This window comes from Alligator mississippiensis, chromosome 1 (genome assembly GCF_030867095.1).
Source record: "Alligator mississippiensis isolate rAllMis1 chromosome 1, rAllMis1, whole genome shotgun sequence".
Taxonomy (NCBI): Eukaryota; Metazoa; Chordata; order Crocodylia; family Alligatoridae; genus Alligator; species Alligator mississippiensis.
Genome location: NC_081824.1, coordinates 266,749,576 through 266,770,794, shown reverse-complemented (window position 1 = coordinate 266,770,794; position 21,219 = coordinate 266,749,576). Strand labels below are relative to the sequence as shown.

Genomic DNA, 21,219 nt, shown 5'->3' with positions numbered 1-21,219 from the left:
CAATCCAGTAAGTACATCAGGGTGTGGCAGGAGAGGAGGAAGGGAGGGTACCCTAGAGGCAGAGCAGGGCACAACTTATGGGGCCACCAGGGGGTGTCACAGCCACCCCAGAGCTCAACCCTGTTACAGGCCGAGTGCAGAATCTCTGGATGAAAGTCTCAGCAGGAACATTGGCTCTCCAGTCATAATCCCCAGCCTTGGCTGTAGCCGGTCCCCCAGTGCTTCTGTGGAAGGCCAAAAAACAAACAACCCCCCAAATCCCTCCACCCTACTCTTGTAAGCTTGTCAGAGTGAGAACTTTCTCTCTCTCTCTCTCTCTCTCTCTGTCCTCTGACACCTTTACAACAGGAGGGGAAAGCATTCTTTGCCTTCTTCCTGTTTCAACATTTGACTACTTCATAATTTGCTCTAGAATTTCCCAGCTGTTGAAGTGGGACATCCTGCTCTGCAATTCTCTGGGGCCTCCTCTTCCCCTCTTTACAGATGAGCACCCTCTTCATCCTTTTCCACTCCTCTGGAATTTCTCATCATGCGAGACTTAGCAAATTATGGCTGCCAGTGGCTCAGACTTCCTCAGCACCCTGAAATGCATCTCAACAGGCCCAGCTGGTTTAAATCCTGGGGTGCGTGTATGTGTGTATGCATGCGCACGTGGTGTGTGTGTGTGTGTGCAGGCATGTATTTGTTATGTGCCTCAGTGTATATGTCTGTTCACATGCACATGTGGTTTGTGCCTCAGTGTTTATGCACGTGTTCTGTGCCTCAGTGCATGTGCATGTGTGTATGGTGCATGTCTTATGTACCTCAGTGTGTGTGTACGTGTGGGTGCATGTCTTGGGTACCTGAGTGTATGTGTGCGTGGGTATGTGGGGGAACAGATTGTGTTACGTGCCTCGGTGTGTGCGGTGTGCGTGTCCCTATGTCTGCGTGCGTGTGCTGTGCCTCAGCAAGCTGCTGGACTGCAGCAGCCCAAGGAAGGACTACACGGCCCAGAGCCGCAGCTCAAGTCTTGTCTGCCGGGCTCTTCGCCCCGCCCGGCGCCATCCAGGGGGAGCAGAGGGACTATTGCTCACAGTCACGTGTCCCTCTTCTCTCCCACCCTTGCCCATAGGCCAGCCTGGCCGTGAATGACGCCCCCCACAGCCAATTGCGTGGCTCCCCGGCAGGGCGGGGGAGAGCCGAGGCGCTGGAGGTGTGTGCGATTGGCAGCGGTGTGGACCAATGGGGGCGCGGGGCCGCCCCCCCTCCCGGGCTCGGGGCAGGGCGTGCGGCGGGGGTCGCACAATGGGGGCGGTGGGCGGCGGCGGCAAGATGGCGGCGGCGGCGGTGGGCAGCGGCTGCGGGCCCGGGCCCCGGCCGTGGTGCTGGCGGCGGCGGCCGCGCTTGGCTTGTGTGAGTGCGCGGGGCGGAGCTGGGGTGCGGTCCCCGCGGGGCCGAGGAGCGCTGCAGGAGGAGGGATGGGGCTGGTTCCCGCCTGGCCGCTAGCGGCTTGTGGGGGTTGATGCCCGGGTCCGGAGCCGTGGAAGGCCTGGCCTGGGATAGGGAGGCGGCTCGGCTCGGCTGCCTTTTGTTCCTCACCTCCTCAGGGGTGTTACTGGCCTCCTGGCAGCGGCAGCAGGGCGGGAGGAGGAGGGAAGGGGGCTCTGTCTTTCAGTACAATTGTAGCAAGACAATGGGTCTTGCAAAACTAGGCTTCATGCTTGACTTCCAGACTTGCCTACGCTTAAAAGAATTGACTCTAAAGCAGTGCTTCTCAACCTTTTTCGTACCAGGACCCATTTGTAAACATCAATGGCCAGTCCCAATCTAGTGTGCCTCTGCTGACCTGCTGTCCCCAGATCCCAGCCTTCCAGCTCTGCCAGACTGCAAAGGAAAAGCCATGGTTTCCCACATTTTTAAAGAATCCATTTTTAAAGAATGTTCACAACCCTTCCATACATTTTTGTAACCCACTTTTAGGTCATGACCTACAGGTTGAGAAATCTGCTCTAAAATAGTGGTTCTCAACCTTTGTAGACTCAAGGTCCCCCTGGATTGACTTGAGGCAGCCCTTGGAAAATGCCAGCTCTTTGGGTAAATGTGATCTCTTGTATTAGACTAACTAAATAGTTTTTAGCTCATAGTTTTCACTTTCTTTTGCTTGCAGAAGAGTAATAGAGTAGTGTTTGGGTTGCAGAGAACTCGGAAAGACCTTAGCTGTGGATTTCTCTTTGGAATCTCTGGTTTTATCTTGTAAATCGTGTTTGCACACCTAATGGTGCTAGCATTGTGTGGCACCCTTGAAAGAATTAAGGCGCCTCTGGGCCATGTCACGCGGGTTGAGAACCAGTGCTCTAGAAACATGCTTACTAGGGGAGATGGGGTTTACATGACCAAATAGATTTGGTTAGTTAGGAGTGTTTGATTTATTGTTTTTTGTGGCTCTTCTACTAGCTGTAGCTGTGCTAGCAAAACTTCCAAGAGCAGACCAAGCTAGAAGTGTGCACTAAATTTTATTAGTGGAGAGCAGTTCTCAAACCCAAAATTAAAGTGACAGGAATAACTCTTAACTACTGGCTTGTAGTGTGTATTCCAGCGGTATATAACACTAATACTTAGCCTCTTAACACCCCTGTGAGGCAGAGGAAATCCTGTTATTCCCACTTGCAGAGGAACAACTAGGATATAAAAACATTTTTGTGATTTTACTAAGGTCAGCTGTGAATGTAGCAAATTTGGAATGGCTAGAGGAAGTACAAGTCCATTGCCTTTGTCTTGAGAAACCCTTCTTTGGTGGAATTCATATTGTAGCCTTTGCTTGTTGTCTGAGATTACCAAAATATTTTTGTGGGATAGCCCACACGAATTGCTAAAAAGCTCTAACATCATGTAAGGTGAGCATGGGAAATGTGTGTTAGTTACTGTTGCAATAGGAGGGATAGTTAGGAATTGTGGTGGGAGTGGGAAAACCATAACTGTCTCCTTCCAAACATGTCTTAAAACCCCGTGGCCTTGTTCTTGGAACAATATGGAGGTTAACATTTAACATTTTTGTCACTCCTGCCTGTGATGCGATAACTTGATCATATCCTTGCACTCCCAGAATTCCTGGTGAATGTTTTAGGTGTTGACAGGCAGAGGAAATCTATTGATGTTGGTGACCAGAATACTTGCATACCATATGGAAATCAGGCTTTTCCTGTGGCAGAGGGGTGTCATGATCTATGCCTGGCTCAGGCAGGATTGATTTTTTTTTTCTCAGTCAGAATTATTTTTGCTTATCTAAAGAATGCAGATCTGGTGCTGCAAATAGAGGAGTATTTCTTCCTGCAGCACCAACTGGGTGAGGAGAGAGCCAAAGCAAGGTATCGGGGTTCAGGATTAAGTTCATGTTTGGAGTCCCTAAAGAGGGAGGGGGGGGATGATTGCCGAGTTACTTCTTGATGTGTGCATGCAGCACCAAGTGAGTCACTGTTTAATCAGTTCTGTATCAACATCTTGATTAAGAGGAGTTGCATAGATAACTTAACAATAACATTTAAGTTCAGAAGTACTCTGTGAAATTTGTGACGGGTCTGGAGTTGTGTGCTATGTTCCTGTCCCTTTATACTATCTTTCAGGGGTGAGTCATGCTGCAAGATGGTAGAAACTGAACAAAAAGTGAGATTGTTTAATTCTTTATCACTAGACTGCAGCTTCCCATTTGGAGAGTGGAAAAGCATCTATGTCTTGATCCATGTAACCCCTAATGCCCTAGGTATGGTAGCTTATGTTCTTTCTAGATAAACGAGAAAGAAATGGGGTCCAGTCTTGTAAGGCAAAGAAGATGAAGTGATATATGTTTCAGTGAAAGATGTCCAGATAATTAGGTTTCCTTCAAATGTATATATTCTTTTCTCTCTCCTTAAAATGTATATATTCTTCTTTCTGTTTCTTTCTCTCTTTCTCTCTGTGCTGGGGGAGCTACTGGGTCACATGAAGCTGGCTGTCCTTTCTATGTGCTAAATTTAACTATTTGACTGCCAGTGAAATATTTGACAATAATACCCTTTCCTTTAAGAAGTGACACTGACTGTCAGATGTTTGGGGTAGCAGATTCACAAACTAATCACTCCAGAAATGTGGTTCACATTACCAAATAATAAAAGAAGAAAAGTTTGAGAGCCCTTTTCCTAAAGTACATTCAGTTTCCTCTTGTATGATTATTGGCAGGTTAGTTTTTTAAGTGTGGTCATTACTGGCATCTTTCTGAATCTTTTGATTATGCAAGTTGCAAACAAAACTGACAGATGCTGTCTGGATGGATGAGCTAGCCAAAGTGGAAGACTTTTTACCCTGTGAAACTGGCAGGTTGCCACCTATTGTGATGAGGAGTTGAAACACTAAAATTCATTGATTGTTGGGGAGTTGTGCCAGCAGGACCTAAAGCATGCATGAGAGAGAGAATCCACGAAGAGTAAGATTCCCTCTGATTAGTAAATTTTGTAATCTGAAATAGGGGTTTTGGTTTTGCAAATGTTGAGATGACTCATGTGGAGGAGTTAGCTATACAATTGCTGAGCTTTCTTCCATAGCAGAAGTCAGAGTTGTCATGGGTGATGGCTGTGAATGGATGCAAAATATCCAACTTCTCAAAAAATAAATCCATGCAACAATATTTGAAGCAGTCCTGTACTGTTAGGCAAGCAATTGGGTCATAACAGAAAAAAGTGAATAAGTCACCAATATCTGGAATGTTTCAATCTTACTATATCTGACCTGTTTCTTAGTATGTGTGTGCATGTATTAAAGCTGTTTTCCCATGGCCAATTAAAATCTCTTGTGTTTGTGTCTAGCCTTTGAGGCATGGCACTGTCTTGCTAGATTGCAGATTTCATGATCTTGCATACTGTAGATCAGTGGGTGCTAAATCTTTTGGGGGTGTGCCACAAATTTAAGCCTGTAAACTCTCTCTCTCTTTCTCTCTTCCCCCCCCCCCCCCCCCCCCCCCCCAGTGTCACTTTGATCCCTTTTTCTCTGCTTGGTGCTCCTTTCCCAATCTGCTACATACCACACACAGAGGCTGCTTGCACCACTTGTGCTACAGGTTGTCCACCCCTGCTTTAAATAACAGAAGCTAAATAACAGTACTAATTCTAGCTCTGACCAGTCCTTGGGGCTTTTGTATAAACTGTCCATTGACTGGTGTTTCAAATTTTTAGGATAACATCTTCAATAGTCCTGTTGACAGTAGAGTTTTAACAGTATGGTCCTGCAAACTGTCAGCAGCTGATAGGCTGCCTACACTAGGATACCTAACATTGCCCCACAGGCTTCTTTTGACCAGATATTGGCAGCCACTGCCAAGCTGGTTGAAAATTTTTCTCCCTGTCGCTGACATACTATAAACTGTCCTGCAACCATTTATCAGGGGGCTAGGATGGTGTGGGAGTTAAGGTGCATGCAGCCCAGAAATCACAAGTTTTGCAGAAGCATTCATGATGTGGCCTGTCAGATTCCAGTGAATCTCCAAATTCTGCTAAATTCCTTTGCTTTTTTGTGTCTTTGTGACAAGGTAACATTTGGCATGTTAAATGTACAGTCTCAGCTATGGTCCTTGAAACAGTGAGCTACACACAAATGATCTGAAACATATTGTTATAGAAACTGTTTTTAGTGAGTTACTGAAAACCAAATTCCAAAAGAACTCTGGGGAAACATTTGTGATGGGCAGTAAAAGCCCTTCTCTTAATAGCTCTGCCACATGTTGAACACAGGCAGATTCCATCTCAGAGTTGATCTGAAGCTAGTTTAAATGTCAAATCATAAAAGGGAGGAATTCCAGGGAGACAGTTTTAAATGCAATAATGTCCTGTTTCAGTTACCTCCCCGTTGATGTTGAGGTGTGTGCGTGTGTTTGTGTCCAGGAGCTGTTGACTCTCTTCACTAGTTAGACCAACTGTGTGTGAGGCAGAGTTTGAAACAAAAATGCTACAGTCAGCTGTTTGTGTTACTCCTTTGTGTTTTAACTTGCTTTCCTTTAATTCGTAGCTTCTATTTGATGTGGTAGGACCAAAGTGAATGTTACAAACTAAGTGGGGTGTAGAGCCACAATAATACTTTCCACTCTTATTGCACCTTCCACCCAGAGATCTTAAATGCCTTACAGATGTCTTCTTACACTTTCCAGATGGGCAAGTTTGAGCAAATTGCTGCACTTCTGTACCCAAGAAGGTACAGGAGATCTGAAACAGTTCAGAAGATGCCCAGAGTCCTGACTTCTAGCCTCTGCTGCTAACTAGCAAGACATGTTTAAACCTCTTGCTACCCACTTTTGACCTGGGGAGTCTCTCTCTGCATAGAATTTCTCAAAGTATTGCCATATTGCCCCAGATATGGGCAGCCTGTACCTTGAGAATTTTCAGATAACATGGGAACACAGGGCTACCTAAGAACAGTGTCTTAAGCTTGAGGATTCCAAAGGAAAGGATTTTTCATACTTTCCCTTAGAGCCAATACGCTTCAGTTTGGCAGGTCCCATTAACCTGCTGAAGTGGACTTCATTTATCAAAGAGTAGCCAAGGCCAGTAACGTAACTAACTGACTGTACAAACCTGTGTGTAAAGGCTAAATAAGTGACAACAAGAGTATGAAAATGACAGTGGAAAATTATTTTCTGTACATCATGAATGACTGGTGCCTCCTGAGACTTGGGGGGGCACCATGGTGGTGAGAGGGGACTGCCTGCAGACGCCAACTTCGGTGTCAGCGGCAGCGAGTGGGTGTTGGTGGTGGCGAGCAGGGACAAGCCTATTGGTGGGTGACAACCGCCTGCAGAAGCTGCCAGTGGCTTCAGTGGTGGGCAGTCTCAGGGGGGCACATGCCGCACCCCTACATGTCGCCTATGCTCTACATTAATATATCTAAGTTGCAGGGGTTTAGGTTGTAGCCGTGTTGGTCTAAGGATATAGGCAGACAAGGTTCCTTGGGTGAATTTGATATCTTTTATTAGACCAACCTAAATGGTTGGAGAATAGTTATTAAGCAAGCTTTCGGGTTCATAAACCCTTCGTCAGGCTAAGGAAGCTGTAGCAGTTGTTGTGTGCTCTTCCTTGCTAAGTCTTCTCCTGCTTTGAAAACTGCAGAAAAACCCATCAGGTTTTTACAACAGATTTAGTGCAGTTGAGTGGTTGGTAACAACATTGGTGTGTGAAAAGCTGTCCAAATATCTGATCCTTGACTAATGTTCCAGTGACCTTTTCTGTACATCACAGACTTCAAGGTAAAAAATATCTAATGGTTTTCTAGTACAGCGATGGCCAAATGCAGCTTATGTTAGCATCCTCATCTCTGGGGCTGCTTCCTTATGTAATAACTAGCCAATTGCTCATCAAGAATGATGGGGGAGGGGCCTGGGGAGCAGGCGGGGGCAGAGCCTCTGCTGGCCAGGCCTGATGTGGAGAAGGACTGGGCCTGAGGGTGGGGAGAAGCTGGGCCACTGTGGTGGGGGGTGGGGGAAGAGCAGCAGGGCTGGGTTGACCCAGTGGTGGTGGGGGAATGGGAGGAGCAGGCTCAAGGCCAATGTGGGAGTGGGGGTGGGGGAGGAGTGGGCCCGGGCCTGACGGGGGAGGGTGGGGAGCGGGAAGAGGCTCGCTCCTCCCCTCCCCCTGCGGCTGTCATGTTGGGCTGGACCGGGCGGAGCCGGGCCCGCTGTCCCCCTCGTACTGCTGTGGTGGGCCGGCTTTCCCACTGGCTTGGGCTCGTTTTCTGCCCCCACACAGCATCAGCATCAGGCCCAGACCCAGTTATCCCCTGACCCCATTACCATTGATAACTCCTCCCCCCCATGTTGGGCCTACTCAGGGATGGGAGGAGCGGGCTCAGGGTCGATGGGGGGGGGGAGGAGTTGGCCAGGCCTGAGGATGGGGAGGAGGCTTGCTCCTTCCCTCCCCCAGCCGCTAACTCAGCCATGTTGGGCTGGACCTGCGGTCCCCCCTTCTGCCGTGGCAGGCCAGCTTTTCCCCTGCCTGGTCTCGGCCCCCGCTTCTATCTGCTCTGTTGCCATCGCCTCCCCTTCCGTCTCCTCTGCCCCCACCATCATGGCGACGGGCTGCCTTATGTCAGAATGCTTCTTCGTGCTCTGATTGGCTGTTTGTCAGCCAACTGGAGCACGAATAAAACATTATGGACAGACGGACAGACTTAGGCTTTTATAATATTAGAATGTACTATATGTAGTGCTCTGGTTTGATGAGATTAAACTTGCTACCAAAGCATGTGGTCTTCATGGGCTTCACTGTCATTTGAAGGATGAGTAGCTTCAGAGTGCACTTCCTTATGGAAATTAGGTGCAGCACTTTGCTAATTAATGTCCTGTTAGCAGTGCTAACAATGTCGTATTAATAAGCACTTTGCTTATTAATGTCCTATTAACACTGTAGAGATGATTATATTTCAGGCTGTGTTAAGTACCCTGCTCTCTTACTCTGGGGTTATTATTTCCTTTTTTGAAGGGGCAGTTGACAGGAATGATGTTCATGGGTATATTTATAGTGAAAAACCCATCTCTTAACTATGCTGTTGTTCAGTGTCCAGTACGTGGGAAGGACTTGCAGGAAAGAAGGACATTTTACATCTCGTGAGCACAGCTTATGATGCTCAACGCGAGTCAGAGGTAGACTGGATGGGGTGTTTTCAGCACTTACTTATGCTTGGAAAAATCCAAGCACAGTAGAGTGGCTTTGTTTATTTCCCTGCTCTGCTTTTTGCTATGACATCTTGGTCACTGGAGAGTCATGAGTTCTCTCTCCTTGTACTCTGTACCACATGAGATGTGCACAAAAGTGCACTGAGTCATCATTCATCTAATCAGAACTGCCTTCCATGGATATCTTGTTTTTGATGAGAGGGCTCAAGCTTATTTTTATGGGTTTTTCTATCTGCTTTTCTTTCTATAGTGTGAGCCTCTACCACCAGTTGCTTTCTTCTTCCTTTACAGTCCAGCTGCTGTCAATACAAGAACCTTCCCAGCATTGGGAAGAAGCCTGAACTTGAATCTGCTCTGCCTGATCTCTCTGTGTCCTTTCAGGCTATTTCCCCTACTTAAACTGGTTTCTTTTTCCTCTTCCAGTTTAACTTGGAACCCAGGAAGCTTTTTATTCATAGAACTAGTGTTGGTGAAGGATGTTCCTGATGACAGTCAGAATGAGTCCTTGTTAACTAGGAAATCTTGTAGAAATTCTGATTGACTAGTTTGAGTGAGGCAGTGAATTTACAGTACCGGTGTAGAATTGAGATTGTGGTGGGTTTTTGGATTGCCCAGTATTTAGTCTCTGTTCACCAGGCTGTCTTTTCACTAGGCAACAAGTTGTGCTCTGTTTGTTGATTAACTTGAGTTAACATCCTAGTGGAGAGAAAGCAGTTTGGAGTTTGCATACCAGTTAGCAGGCTAGGTCTGGACAAGTCTCTGAGGTTTAATGCTTTCTGAACTCATATGAAATCTTAGCACAGAAAGGCAGGCAAGTTGTAGTTATCAACTAGAATGGGGGTGCTCAATTCTTCATCTGCTGTCCATATTCAGCCTGCAGGCCTTCCCATGGGTTACGGAATTTGGCAGCAGGGAAACAGTAGCAATTAACATTGCAAAAGCTTCCCGCTGCCAAATTTCTAATTGCCATGGGGCATGCCCAATCAGGCCCACCAGCCAGATCCAGCCTGCAGAGAGATTTTTGCACTGTCCGTCTAGCCTGTGGGGCAAAAAAAAAATGGGCACCACTGAACTGTAGTAATGAGAGAAGGGGGAAGAAAAAGTCTTCTTGTGATAAGACCTCAGTAGGTCATGGGGTTTACTATTGAAGAACTGATTATGCCAATTACTGTGTTTCTAGTTAAGCCTACAATTCCCAGGAATAATTTCTTCTCTAATATTTTGCACCTCTTTCCCACCCCTCACTTATCCTTTCATTTAATTTATGCAATTAAATACAGCAACTTCCCACTCCCTTAGCAGCCTACTTATTAACCACGATAAAACAAGAACAAGCATGCAGGTCATTTGTTGTCACAAGAACTTTAACGTTTAGTGGCCTCCCTATAGCCACTGAGAAGGGCTTATAATTTCTGGTGGGCCTAGGTCTACCATTACTATAACAAACAGGACTCGGTGTGCTTGAATCTTCACTTTAACCTGATTTCACTGACCTTGCTTATTATCTTTGTGTTATGAAAGTTACCTCTTTCACATTGTTGTGTTATACCTGTTATGTAGGAGCTCTAGCCCTGGATAAGAATAGTGCAGTCTTGGACACTGTTCATACAGAACAAAATAGTCCCAGCTTCAAAGAGTTTGTAATCAAAATAAAACCAAGGCAGCAGATGATTACAGGTAGTATCGTTGCCTGATGGCCAGTAATCTCCACATACCAGGAGCCTAACTGCTCGATACGGTGATTTGTAGGCATTGCTGTGTAAAGTAGGGGTCAGTTGGCACAGGCACCTCTGCAGCATGCAGAGCTGGCATGGGGCATGCACTGCAGAAGATGCCCATGTTGGACTGGCCCTGCATATTGGCTTTGGTGAGTGGACATGGTCTGTGGGGTTGATCTGGCCTGCAGGTTGACCCTGAGTCCCTCATCTGGTCACAGGGCTGAATGAGTTTTATAACCTGCTTTAAAGGAGAGTTTGCAGGAGGGTGTGGTTACACACAAGGATGGAACCACTCCTAAATTTCACTTACTGGGACTAGCTCACAACTCTGTGTGTGTGAGGTACGATTTAAAGCCCAGCATGTTTCACAGTGATGGGAGGTGTTATTCCCTTCTCTGCTTTCCCTTAGTTTCTAAAAATGAGTTCAGTAAACTCCAGAACTTCCAGTGTGGCCAGTCTTCAGTGTGCTTTCCTGATTTTTTTTTTTTGATGGGGGTGGGAAGGGTTGAAGAGGATGGGGTACAGTGCTTAGACTGTTTTTTTGGTTCCCAGGGGCTTGGGGACATGGGGTCAAGTATGGAATGAGACTACAGCTAGGCTTTTATTGGTGAGGAAATGTAGGGGAACACATTGATAAGGATTTCCAACAACAGGGGACAGGGAAAGGAGGGGGACAGTAGAGTTATGATTGTATACCAGAATGGTGGGCTGCAGTGCGGGAGGAGGGACATTAAGGAGAGATGCAGCATGGAATACCTGGAGAGCTGACCAGACTACTGTTATAGATACTTACTTAGCATCCACATGTAATGGTGAACTGCTTCACAATACTACTTGATTTTGCAGGTACACCTTTGAACTGTTCCAGAAAGTTTAAACCAATACTTTAAAATGGTTTGTCTGGTGGCTTCAGGTTTGAACTACATTTAAACTATTTTAAATGTCATGTATGTCCATGCCCAAACAGATCTGTATAGAGAGGTCTTTGGGGTGCTCCTCCCAAATGTTAGGAGCAGTGTTTCCTAAGGACAATTTTTGGCTCAGAATAGAGCAGTGACACACCTCTTCCTAACTGAACAGGGATACAAGCTGATTTAAAAAAAAAAAATTAAATCCAAAATTAGTTAATCTTACTGATGCATCTGTCGTGTTTAATGCCATTTGAGAAAGGGAAGGAGGATCCAGGGAACTACAGATCAGTCAGCCTCACCTCAGTTCCTGGAAAAATCATGGAGCAGATCCTAAAGGAATCCATTTCAAAGCACTTGGAGGAGAAGAAGGTGATGAGGAAGTCGGCATGGATTCACCAAGGGCAAGTCATGCCTGACCAACCTGATTGCCTTCTATGATGAGATGACTGGCCCTGTGGATGTGGGGAGACAGTTGGATGTACCTTGATTTTAGCAAGGCTTTTGATACAGTCTTCCGCAACGTTCTCCCAGGCAAGCTAAGGAAGTACAGGCTGGATGAATGGACTGTAAGATGGATAGGAAACTGGCTGGAGCATTGGGCTCAGAGTAGTAATCAATGGCTTGATGTCTAGTTGGCAGCCAGTATCGAGTGGAGTGCCCCAGGGGTTGGTCCTGGGGCCGGTTTTGTTCAGTATCTTTATCAATGACCTGTAAGATGGCATAAAGTGCACCCTCAGCAAGATTTCAGATAACACCATGCTGGAGGGTAGGGCTAGGATTTAGAGCGATCTAGACAAATTGGAGGATTGGGCCAGAAGGAGGAATCACATGAGGTACAACAAGGACAAGTGCAAAGTCCTTCACTTAAGACAGAACAGTCCCATGTACCAGTACAGGCTGGGTGCTGACTAGCTGGGCAGCAGCTCTGCAGAAAACGACCTGGGGGTCACTGCACAATAAGCTGAATATGGACCAGCAGTGTGCCCTTGTTGCCAAGAAGGCTAACAGCATGCTGTGCTGCATTGGTAGATGCGTGGCCAGTAGGTCAAGGGAAGTGATTCTTCCCCTCTATTCTGCACTGGTGAGGCCACATCTGGAGTACTGGGTTCAGTTTTGGGCCCCACACTACAGAAAGGATGTGGAAAAATTGGAGAGAGTCCAGTGGAAGGAAACAAAATGGTTCAGGGCTGGGGAACATGACTTATGAGGACAGGCTGAAGGAACTGGGTTATTTAGTCTAGAGAAGAGGGAGACTGAGAGGGGATCTATAGCAGCCTTCAACTACCTGAAGTGGGGTTCAAAAGAGAATGGAACTAGACTGTTCTCAGTGGTGGCTGATAACAGAACAAGGAACAATGGTTTCAAGTTGCAGCAAGGGAAGTTTAGGTTGGGTATTAGGAAGACTTTTCTCACTAGGAGGGTAGTAAAACACTGGAGCAGGTTACCTAGAGAGGTGGTGGAACCTCTGTCCTGGGAGGTTTTTAAGACTTGGCTGGACAAAGCCTTGGCTGGGATGATCTAGTCAGGGATGGTCCTGTTTTGAGCAGCGGGGTGGACTAGATGACCTCCTGAGGTCCCTTCCAACACTAATTTTCTATGTGTCTGTCTGTCTGTCTGTCATCCATTTTTATTTACTCCGTTGCTTGTTAGCATAAAGAGAGAACCAGTGTGAACAGGAAACTGCAGAATGAAAAATCAGCCACAAAATGGACTATGTTCTCTGTTTTAAATGGGGACTGTGGATTTTTATCTTGTTACCTGGATTAGCTTTTGTTCCTACCTTTTTTTCCTATTCGTTTGCTGCTTGTTTGCTTTTCTCTCCTAGAGCTACCCCCCATCTCTTCCCTCCCCCCCACCTTGTCTTCTAATTTATCTTTTTCTTATACCCTGCTTTATGTTCTTTCACAGCATCTGATGAAGAGAACCTTGTGTTTTTATCTCTTTCTTATTTTATTTAGTTAGTCTACAAAAGTGCATATGTACCCTGCCTTCACACTGATAAGGCTAACTACCTCTGCCTGCCAGAATGCCTGAGTCCTTCTAAAAGTAGAACTTCACACTTGCTGCTTCCCTGGCTTATTTTGGATTTTAGAACTTGTTTACAGAGTTGGGGGTTTGGGTTTCTCCAGGTTCTGCCAGACTGTGATAGATTTCAGTGACATAGTAGTGCCTTTCTCTGATTAAAGGTATTATTGCCAGTGCAACCTGTAGTCTGGAGGTTTGAACACACAGATCATGAGTTTTGAGTCTGTTACTAGAATGCCCTTCAGTTACTGCCAGACAGATGGTCAGACTGATGGGACTGGGGCTTAATGTAAGGGTATATGGATACCAAAATTTATGTGCAAAGATTGGGTATTGAACATCTTTCTTACTGTTGATAAAATGACTGTCACAGAAAGCAAGCCAAACATTGGTCAATAATAAAGATGCACGTATTGAATATTGTCTATACACATACCTACAGTTCAGATAAGTCTGTGACAGTATTACCTTGTCCTGTTTCAAGCACATGTTCTTGAAGTTTTTGAAGCAAGTCTTGTTGTTCAGGGCCTGAAAGAGAGATACATTCCCTTTGATTATGTCAAGCAGAGCTACCCTTGCAAAAATAGGAAGGAATTGTGCTTGCCTTTTGTGTGAAAGGGAGGTGTTATTTGTGGCTTGGCCTTGAAAAGATATGACATGGGTTCCTATTAGGTTGAACAATATCTTCAGCAATCTCTTGCAGTTGTGGGTGATTGTCTTTCATGATTCTTATCTGCGGGTCCAAAGATGGCTAACAAGGCTGATCTGGGATTGAATAACTCTTGTTGCAACTTGGACCCCTGTTTCCATGCGGGGTGGGTGGCTCTGATCTGGGCCGTAACCCGCAGTTTCTGTTGCCCCCACATTTTCATCTCTTGTTGTTGTCATCAGGTTTCAATATACTGAGATCCTTGCAGCAGACTCTTCCTCCATTTGGGAAAGTCCTGATGATAGTCTTTCATGAGTTGATGTTGATTTTGCATTTTTTCAAGATGGCCTTGAGGATATCTTTAAAGTACTCTTTCTGTCCTTCTCTTGATCATACGCCTTGACTGAGCTGGGAAAATAAAATTTGCTTCAGAAGTCTGGAGTTGTTCTTCTGGATAAACATAGAGCTGCCCTAGTGAAACTGATGTCAGTTGATTATCACCTCCATGTTCATGGTGTTTGCGAGAGGGTGCTAATAATGTTGGTGCGTCTATCTTCCCACTGGATTTAAAGGATCTTCCACAGCCAGCAGTGATGGTACTTCTTAAGCAATTTGAGGGGTCTCCTGTATGTTGTCCATGTCTATAAACCATAATCTTGGTTTGGGATCTGATTTTGCCATCTTCGATCACACGTTTCCTCAAGTGTTTGAAGGTTTCCCTCACACATTTGAGGTGATGTCAGCCTCCTGCAAGATATGACTTCCGAAGTATGGGAAATACTCAGTGTTCTCCAGAGTCTCACTGTGATTTGAATACCAGAGTTGGGGATTACTCATTAAGAGCTTGTTGAACCTTAGTCTTCTGAATGTTAAGTGTCAGTCCCATTTTCACGTATGCCTCAGTAAAGATGTCAACGATTTGCATGAAGGTCTGCTTCTGAGTGAGTAGTGTGCAGCATCATCAGAATACTGGAGCTAGATGATTGTGGTCGGGGTGGTCTTGGTTTTGGCTCTGTGTCGGCTGAGATTAAATAGTTTACTATCCATTTGGTAGTTTAGCTCCATTCTGACTAGAAGCTTGACGATAGTCAGATGTAGCATTGCGAAAAGCATTATTGAGAAGAGTGTTGGAGTAATGATGCAGCCTTGCTTAACTCTAGTCTTAACCTCAAAGGGATCTGTGATAGATTAATTAGTGAGAACTACTGCTTGGTAGGTTGGTAAGTTGAACAACTTCTAGCTGCTTCTGAGTTTGGCTTTTTTCCCAAAGTTTTTTAGCAGTTAACCCTTTTCAGTCATCCTAACAATGTCTGAGCCTTTGGTGCAGCCTATGTGGAGGGATGGGGGAGGGAGTAGCATCTAGGTCCAGGTCAAATTAAATAATGGTCAAAGAAACATAGTTGAAGTTACTGAGGGTAGTTGAGCAGGAGTTCCACCCACAGTAAGCCTGTGATGAAAGGGAAAGCCGACTTCGCTTCTATGTACTCTTTCCAGGTTACAACAATGTCTTCTTGAAATAAGCAGGCCAGTGTTATCCCCCATCCCATTGCTGGCAATGAATCTTCTATTCCCTGCTGACTTTTCTCTTCCCACACTAATGTTGGAGGCATCATGCTTGCTTAATGTCTGAAAGAGGGAGGCTTGTTCTCTGGCTTGGACTTGAAACAATGAATTATTTTTTGTTATAATCACTCCAATAGCAGAAAAATCTACTTGCAATACTGCAGCTCTGAGTTAATCTCACTGAATTGCTGAAAGCTCTTTTGTGCATTAAGAATAAATATTTGGTAGTCGGGATCTGGAAAAGAATATTCTTTGGCCCTTGTACTGAGATTAGATTGAGAAGGGAACCTCTGATGCGACTGTTGCATCCTCTTTTTTTTGGAAATCCACTCCCTTTAGGGCATTGCTTCTGTTCTTCCTAGTTTGGTGTGAGACTATGACAAGGCAGTCAAACCAGCCCTTCCTGCCCTGACCTCCTAACAGGGCTGCTCTGCAAGACAACTATAAGGAAAGACTGCTGCTTGTAGCACATTCTTCCACAGAAAATGAATTTGTAGATATATTTGTCCTAATGAACCAATACCCATTTGCTTTCTCTCCAGATACATGCACCAGTCTTTCCTAAGTTGCTTTGAACGTGCAAATGGAAAAACCACAACTTTTAAAAGTATTTAGAGTGCCTGGAGTCTGGTTCAGTGTGAAGTCTTACTTTCACCTGTCTTTCCTGGGACTGATATAGGCTGTTGCCTAGGCTTGCTGGATGAAGTGATTCAACTTTATTTAAGCCAGTGGTTTTCAACCTTTTTGGAATATAGACACCCCTCACTGAATTCATCCACTAGACTTGAGGCACCCTTTTATAACTTTTTGTGAATTAAGTGGCATCAAATTTCAGAGAGATTGGGCAGTAGGGGTGAGGGATTGGCCTGGCAAGGACAAGCCTGAGCTGGCATTTATCTGCGTATGCCTTAACTCCTCACACCTTGGGTCACCCTTCAAAGGATCTGGCTGTACCCTAGATGAGACTCGCTGGTCTAAACTCTTGTTTGATGGTAATAATAAGATAGGAGAATCAGGGCTTCAGCCTATTGCAGGATTCTAAAGCTTAATTGTTCCTGTCCCAGGAAACAGAGGGGCAAAAGTGCTTCACTCAGTATGGCAAACAGAGCACCTCTTTAGCTGGTTCAGTAAGACCAGCAATCCCAGCAAATAAATTGTCACTAGAAATACTTTCAAGAGAGAGCCTGTTTATAAGCTTTTATGTCAAATTTATTAATTTTTTAAAAAGGCAATCAGAACTTGTAGTAGAGATATATCTTTTATTAGACCAACAAGATCTTTGCAAAAAAATTCTTTAATTGCAAACTTTCAGGCACCAACACCCTTCATCAAGCATTGGAGAAAGATTGTAAAAGTTCTCCTGGGTAGAAATGAAAGTTCATATTTTATAGGATTTGAAAGAGGAGTCAATAGATACAAAACGCCTCTGGGCAGTCAATTTATAGCTGGTATAGAGCCTCTCCTCCTGTGAGGATCTGTGATGATGCAAATTACCTTGAAACAAAGGCAGGACCAGGATCTTCATATTTTCCCAAGCAGGAAGCAACTGTTACCACCTCACAACCCGGATCCTGCTTCTTCCTTTGTTTCAAGGTAATTTGCATCATCACAGATCCTCACAGAAGGTGAGAGGCTCCATACTAGCTATGAACTGACTGCCCAGAGGAGTTTTCCATCTATTATCGCCTCTGTGAAACCCTATGAAGTATGAACTTTCATATTTTGAAAAATCTTGTTGGTCTAAAAAAAGACATCATCTCTACTATGAGTCCTGATTGCCTTTTCCTTTAGACCAATACGGCTACAACCTGTATACTTAACTTTTGAAAAGCATTTTTTAAATTGAACTGAATATCAATTAAATCTAAAATTGAGATTAAGACAATCTGCTTTGAATTTTAAACTTATAATGTGTTAAAACAAGTAAGCAGTATGTGTTTATTGCCAGTATGTTCAAAACCACTGAACTAGTGCATGTTGTTGGCTAAGTGTGTGGAACCAGAGTTTACAGTGCTAAGTCAGGTTTTGGCAGCCAGTGTCTTTTTGAATGAACAGTTCACATGAAGATGTTTTAACTAGTTGAGGAAAAGTTAGTCCCGATCAGTGGGGATCTGGCAAACCTGAACAGCTTTCTTCCTTTCTTCTTTTTTTATTTTGATTTTTGTCAGGACGTGTTTTTTGTATACGTAGTCAGAGCAGTCTTACTTAACTAATAAAATCTGCTTGTGCACTTTTGTTACAATTACATGTTTTCTTTCATAAGGCCTGATGCATTATGAAGGGGAAAATCAAGTAAAATGAATTATTCATCATAAAAATGTAAATAAAGTGAAGAATTTGAATGAGGGTATGTAATATACTGCGTGTTTCTGGTCAGCAGAAAACATCTCAAATTTAGGATAGACTGTATTAAGCTGCAGATCAATGTATGTGAGTGACTGTAGCAATTGACAAGAAGCAGCCTCTAGGAAAATAACAAGAGCAAATCCAAAATAAGATTTAAAAAAGACTATTTAAATTTAGTTCTCTTGCTTGATTTTAATTGTGATTAAATTGGGTGCCCTGATTCAGAGTACCTGTGCCTATCCTGGATTTGTACTGATGTACACTATGGAACGGAAACCTGCTGTCTTTCTAAAGTTTCATAGTATGCTTTAGTAGCCCCAAATGTCAGTTGGCTTTTCCACTTTGTCCCAAGTGGAGTTGAGCTCATTTATTCCACTTGCAGCTGGGAAGAGGAAAGTGGAATGAAAAGATCTGGTCCAAACAGGAAGCTGGTAGAAGTTTTGGGCCTCACTCTAGACTTCTTCTCAAGCTTGCTTCATTGGTAAAACTTTTATTAGCAATTTTTTGAGACCTAGGATGACCTTAGACATTTTCATCTTATCCTACAGCGCTAGCCCTTGCAGCTGCAGCACAGGAAGCATCTGAGAACACAAACCATCCTGTAGCAATTGCTGTAAGGAAGGGAAAAGAAACTAGCCTGTGTATTTATGCTGTCAGCTTGCCTTTGTTCAGTATTGCTTATGCCTTGTCGTGGTGTATTGGGGCTGGTTTTGGCTTCGCGCTCTCTCTCTCTCTCTCTTTCTCTCTCAAACCATAAACCCCTCTCTCAAACCATAGCCACCCCTGGCACCATTTTCAGGGGTGACCGTGAAGCCGCTGGAGGCCAAAACTTTTCTTTTACCTTGCTCTGTGGGCAGTCTGCCCTTCTCACCTGCTATGTTTTGATGTGATTAGTTGTATAAAATGTTGGAGGCTTCCCTAATCTTACTACGACGACCACCCGGAGTTTGTGGTCAGTGCCCTTTGGGCTAACTGCATAGCTCTGTTCCACTCCTAAACGACACCCCAAACCTCGCAGATGTCCTCTGTTTACACACGCAGCCCTTCTCTGGGCTGCTAGACTCCTTGGTCTCCCCCACAACCCTTTCTCTGGGCTGCCTGACCTCTTGGTTTCTCACTCAACCCCTTACTGGGCTACTAGACCTTTCTGGTCTCTCCTTCAGCTGCTCACTGGGCCCTAAGACCTCGCCATCTCCCAGTCAGCCCCTTCCTGGGCTGCCCCAGCCCTTGATGTCACATGATCCTTTCTCTGGGTCCTCAGACCCCTGGTTCCACTTTTTTCTGGCTTCTTTCTGGGCCTCCAAACCTTTCTGGTCCCACTGTCTCCCTTCCTTTTCTATTAGGGTGTGGTGAATATGTATGGAAGCACATTCTTAGCCTTCCCCCTCCACAGAGTGACCCACAAGGCTGTAGGAGCTGAGGCTTTTAGGTGCCCCATACTTGCTTTTTCGTGAGGTGGCAATGTGTGGCATTTTTGCGGAGGCTGCTCTGCCACCATGCTGACCAGCCACAGTAGGGTGCAGTTTCAGGTTTTACCCAGGACCAATCTCTAGGCCAGGGATGGGCAAAATATGGGCCAGATTTCAGCCTGCAGAGGGATTTTGTCCAGCCTGCAGCAGGTCTTTGTCCTGCCTGGCACAGGTGTCATCCAGCCCATGGTGCATCCTGCCATGCTTACCAGGCGTGCAGCAGGGCTGGGTGGCTCTGCAGCCAGATGCCATTTCCCAGCAGCTCTGGTGGTGGCTGCTTTTTCCAGCAGCTGCTGCTGCTGGCCATGACCCCATGGAGACCAGCCAGGGCCCAAACGTGGGCTCAGTGCGCAGCCCTGGCCTGCCTCAACCTGCGCACAGGGTGGGGGTCCCTGCAGCACCTGTTCTGGCCACAATAAGTGACAGTGGCTGCCAGGCAGAAGCTGCTGCTGGACACTCTCTGGCTGTGGTCCTCTACACCTGGACCAGCAAGATCTCTGGGCTGGCTCCCTGGTTCTGGCAGTGGTCCCTCCTGGGCATTTGGCCTATCCTGCCCAGGCCAGTGAGATACTGTGGGTCAGTCCTCTGGCTGTCAGCCCTCTGTCATCTAAGGTCCGCCCTCTTGGGCCTCTTGTGCATCTCACTCAGACCTCTCAATAGGTCTCGCACATGCAGCCTCTCTCCTTGGGCTGACCTGGACCCCTCAATAGGTTCTCTATTTCTAGCCCTGCTCTCTGGACCCTGAATCTTTCCCTCTAGGAACCTCTTTCACACCTTTAGTTCCTCTCCAGACAGTTCTAGATATTGTTCACTGTGCTAACCTTTTGCAGCCGTTCTGCTGAGGCAGTGTTTTCCCAGCAGCCTCCAAGATCTTACTGCCAACTCTGTGCAGGGCCTGGGCTTATGTCCTGTCTAAGCCTAGCCCTTGTTCTGGGTCAGATGACTTCTCCATCCAGTCAGATAATTTCTAGGCCTGTGCAAATAGAGAAGTATTTGGTTGATTTGGAGGACAGTGATTTGATTTGGAGATTCAGATCACTGTCCCAAATCGATTCGGCCGAATCAGCTTTGGAAGATTTGGCACTGATTCGGAGAGATTTGGTGATTCGGCCATAGTCTATAATGGGGAATCACCAAAATACCTATAACTTAGTCATTTTTTGGCAGATTTGGATGAAAACAGCAGGGATGATAGCCCCTTCTCAGGGCATGAAGGTTTCAAGGAGATATAAGTACAGGGGTTTCTGGGAAACTGCACCTCAAACTGTTCAAAGCAAAACTCATGACGTGTGACTTTGTGTGTGTTAAGGCGCAATGGGATGAAAATGCAGGGGTGGTAGCTGTTTCTACATCCTTCCCCCAGAGCCCTGTGATTGGAAGGGGACTCGGGGAAAAATCAGTCACTGGCCAGCTACAGATGTCACTCTTTTCCCCCTACCTCTTCTCAGTTTCTGTTTCCCTGAAATACTGCCTTCCTAATCTCTGAATCTCCAAACTCTTTTCCAAATCAATTTGGACTGTTTTTTTTGGTCTCACGATTTGGTAATTTGGCCTCTGAACCTGGCCGAATCTTCTTCAAATTGAATCGGTGAACAAAGCTTTGCACACCCCTAATAATTTCTCTGCAGGCTTCCTGAGTCAGATGGCTCCATAATTAGCCCTGTTTCCACATGCAAGCTGCTTTGCTGGCTGCCTGACCCCTTAAAGTGGCAGGTGCCCTAAGCATCCTGCCACACCCCTCCATGTGGTTTTTATCCTGAAAGACTGCTTCTGATAGTCTTAGGAGACAGAATAGGTCAAGGTTGGAAGAGTCAAATTTATGCACGTTAGTAACAGATATAGGTAGTGTTATCACTACACTGAGTTCTCAGAA

The 21,219-nt window shown here is 45.5% G+C and overlaps 1 protein-coding gene across 1 annotated transcript in view; it reads left to right on the top strand.

Moving 5' to 3' along the window:
- Positions 1-1,304: 1,304 nt before the first annotated feature.
- MPZL1 (myelin protein zero like 1) overlaps positions 1,305-21,219 on the top strand; it is a 48,296-nt gene continuing 28,381 nt past the window's right edge. Inside the window, exon 1 of the mRNA XM_059720596.1 lies at positions 1,305-1,392. The gene's annotated coding sequence lies outside the window, so the exon portion shown is untranslated. The remainder of the gene's footprint in view (positions 1,393-21,219) is intronic.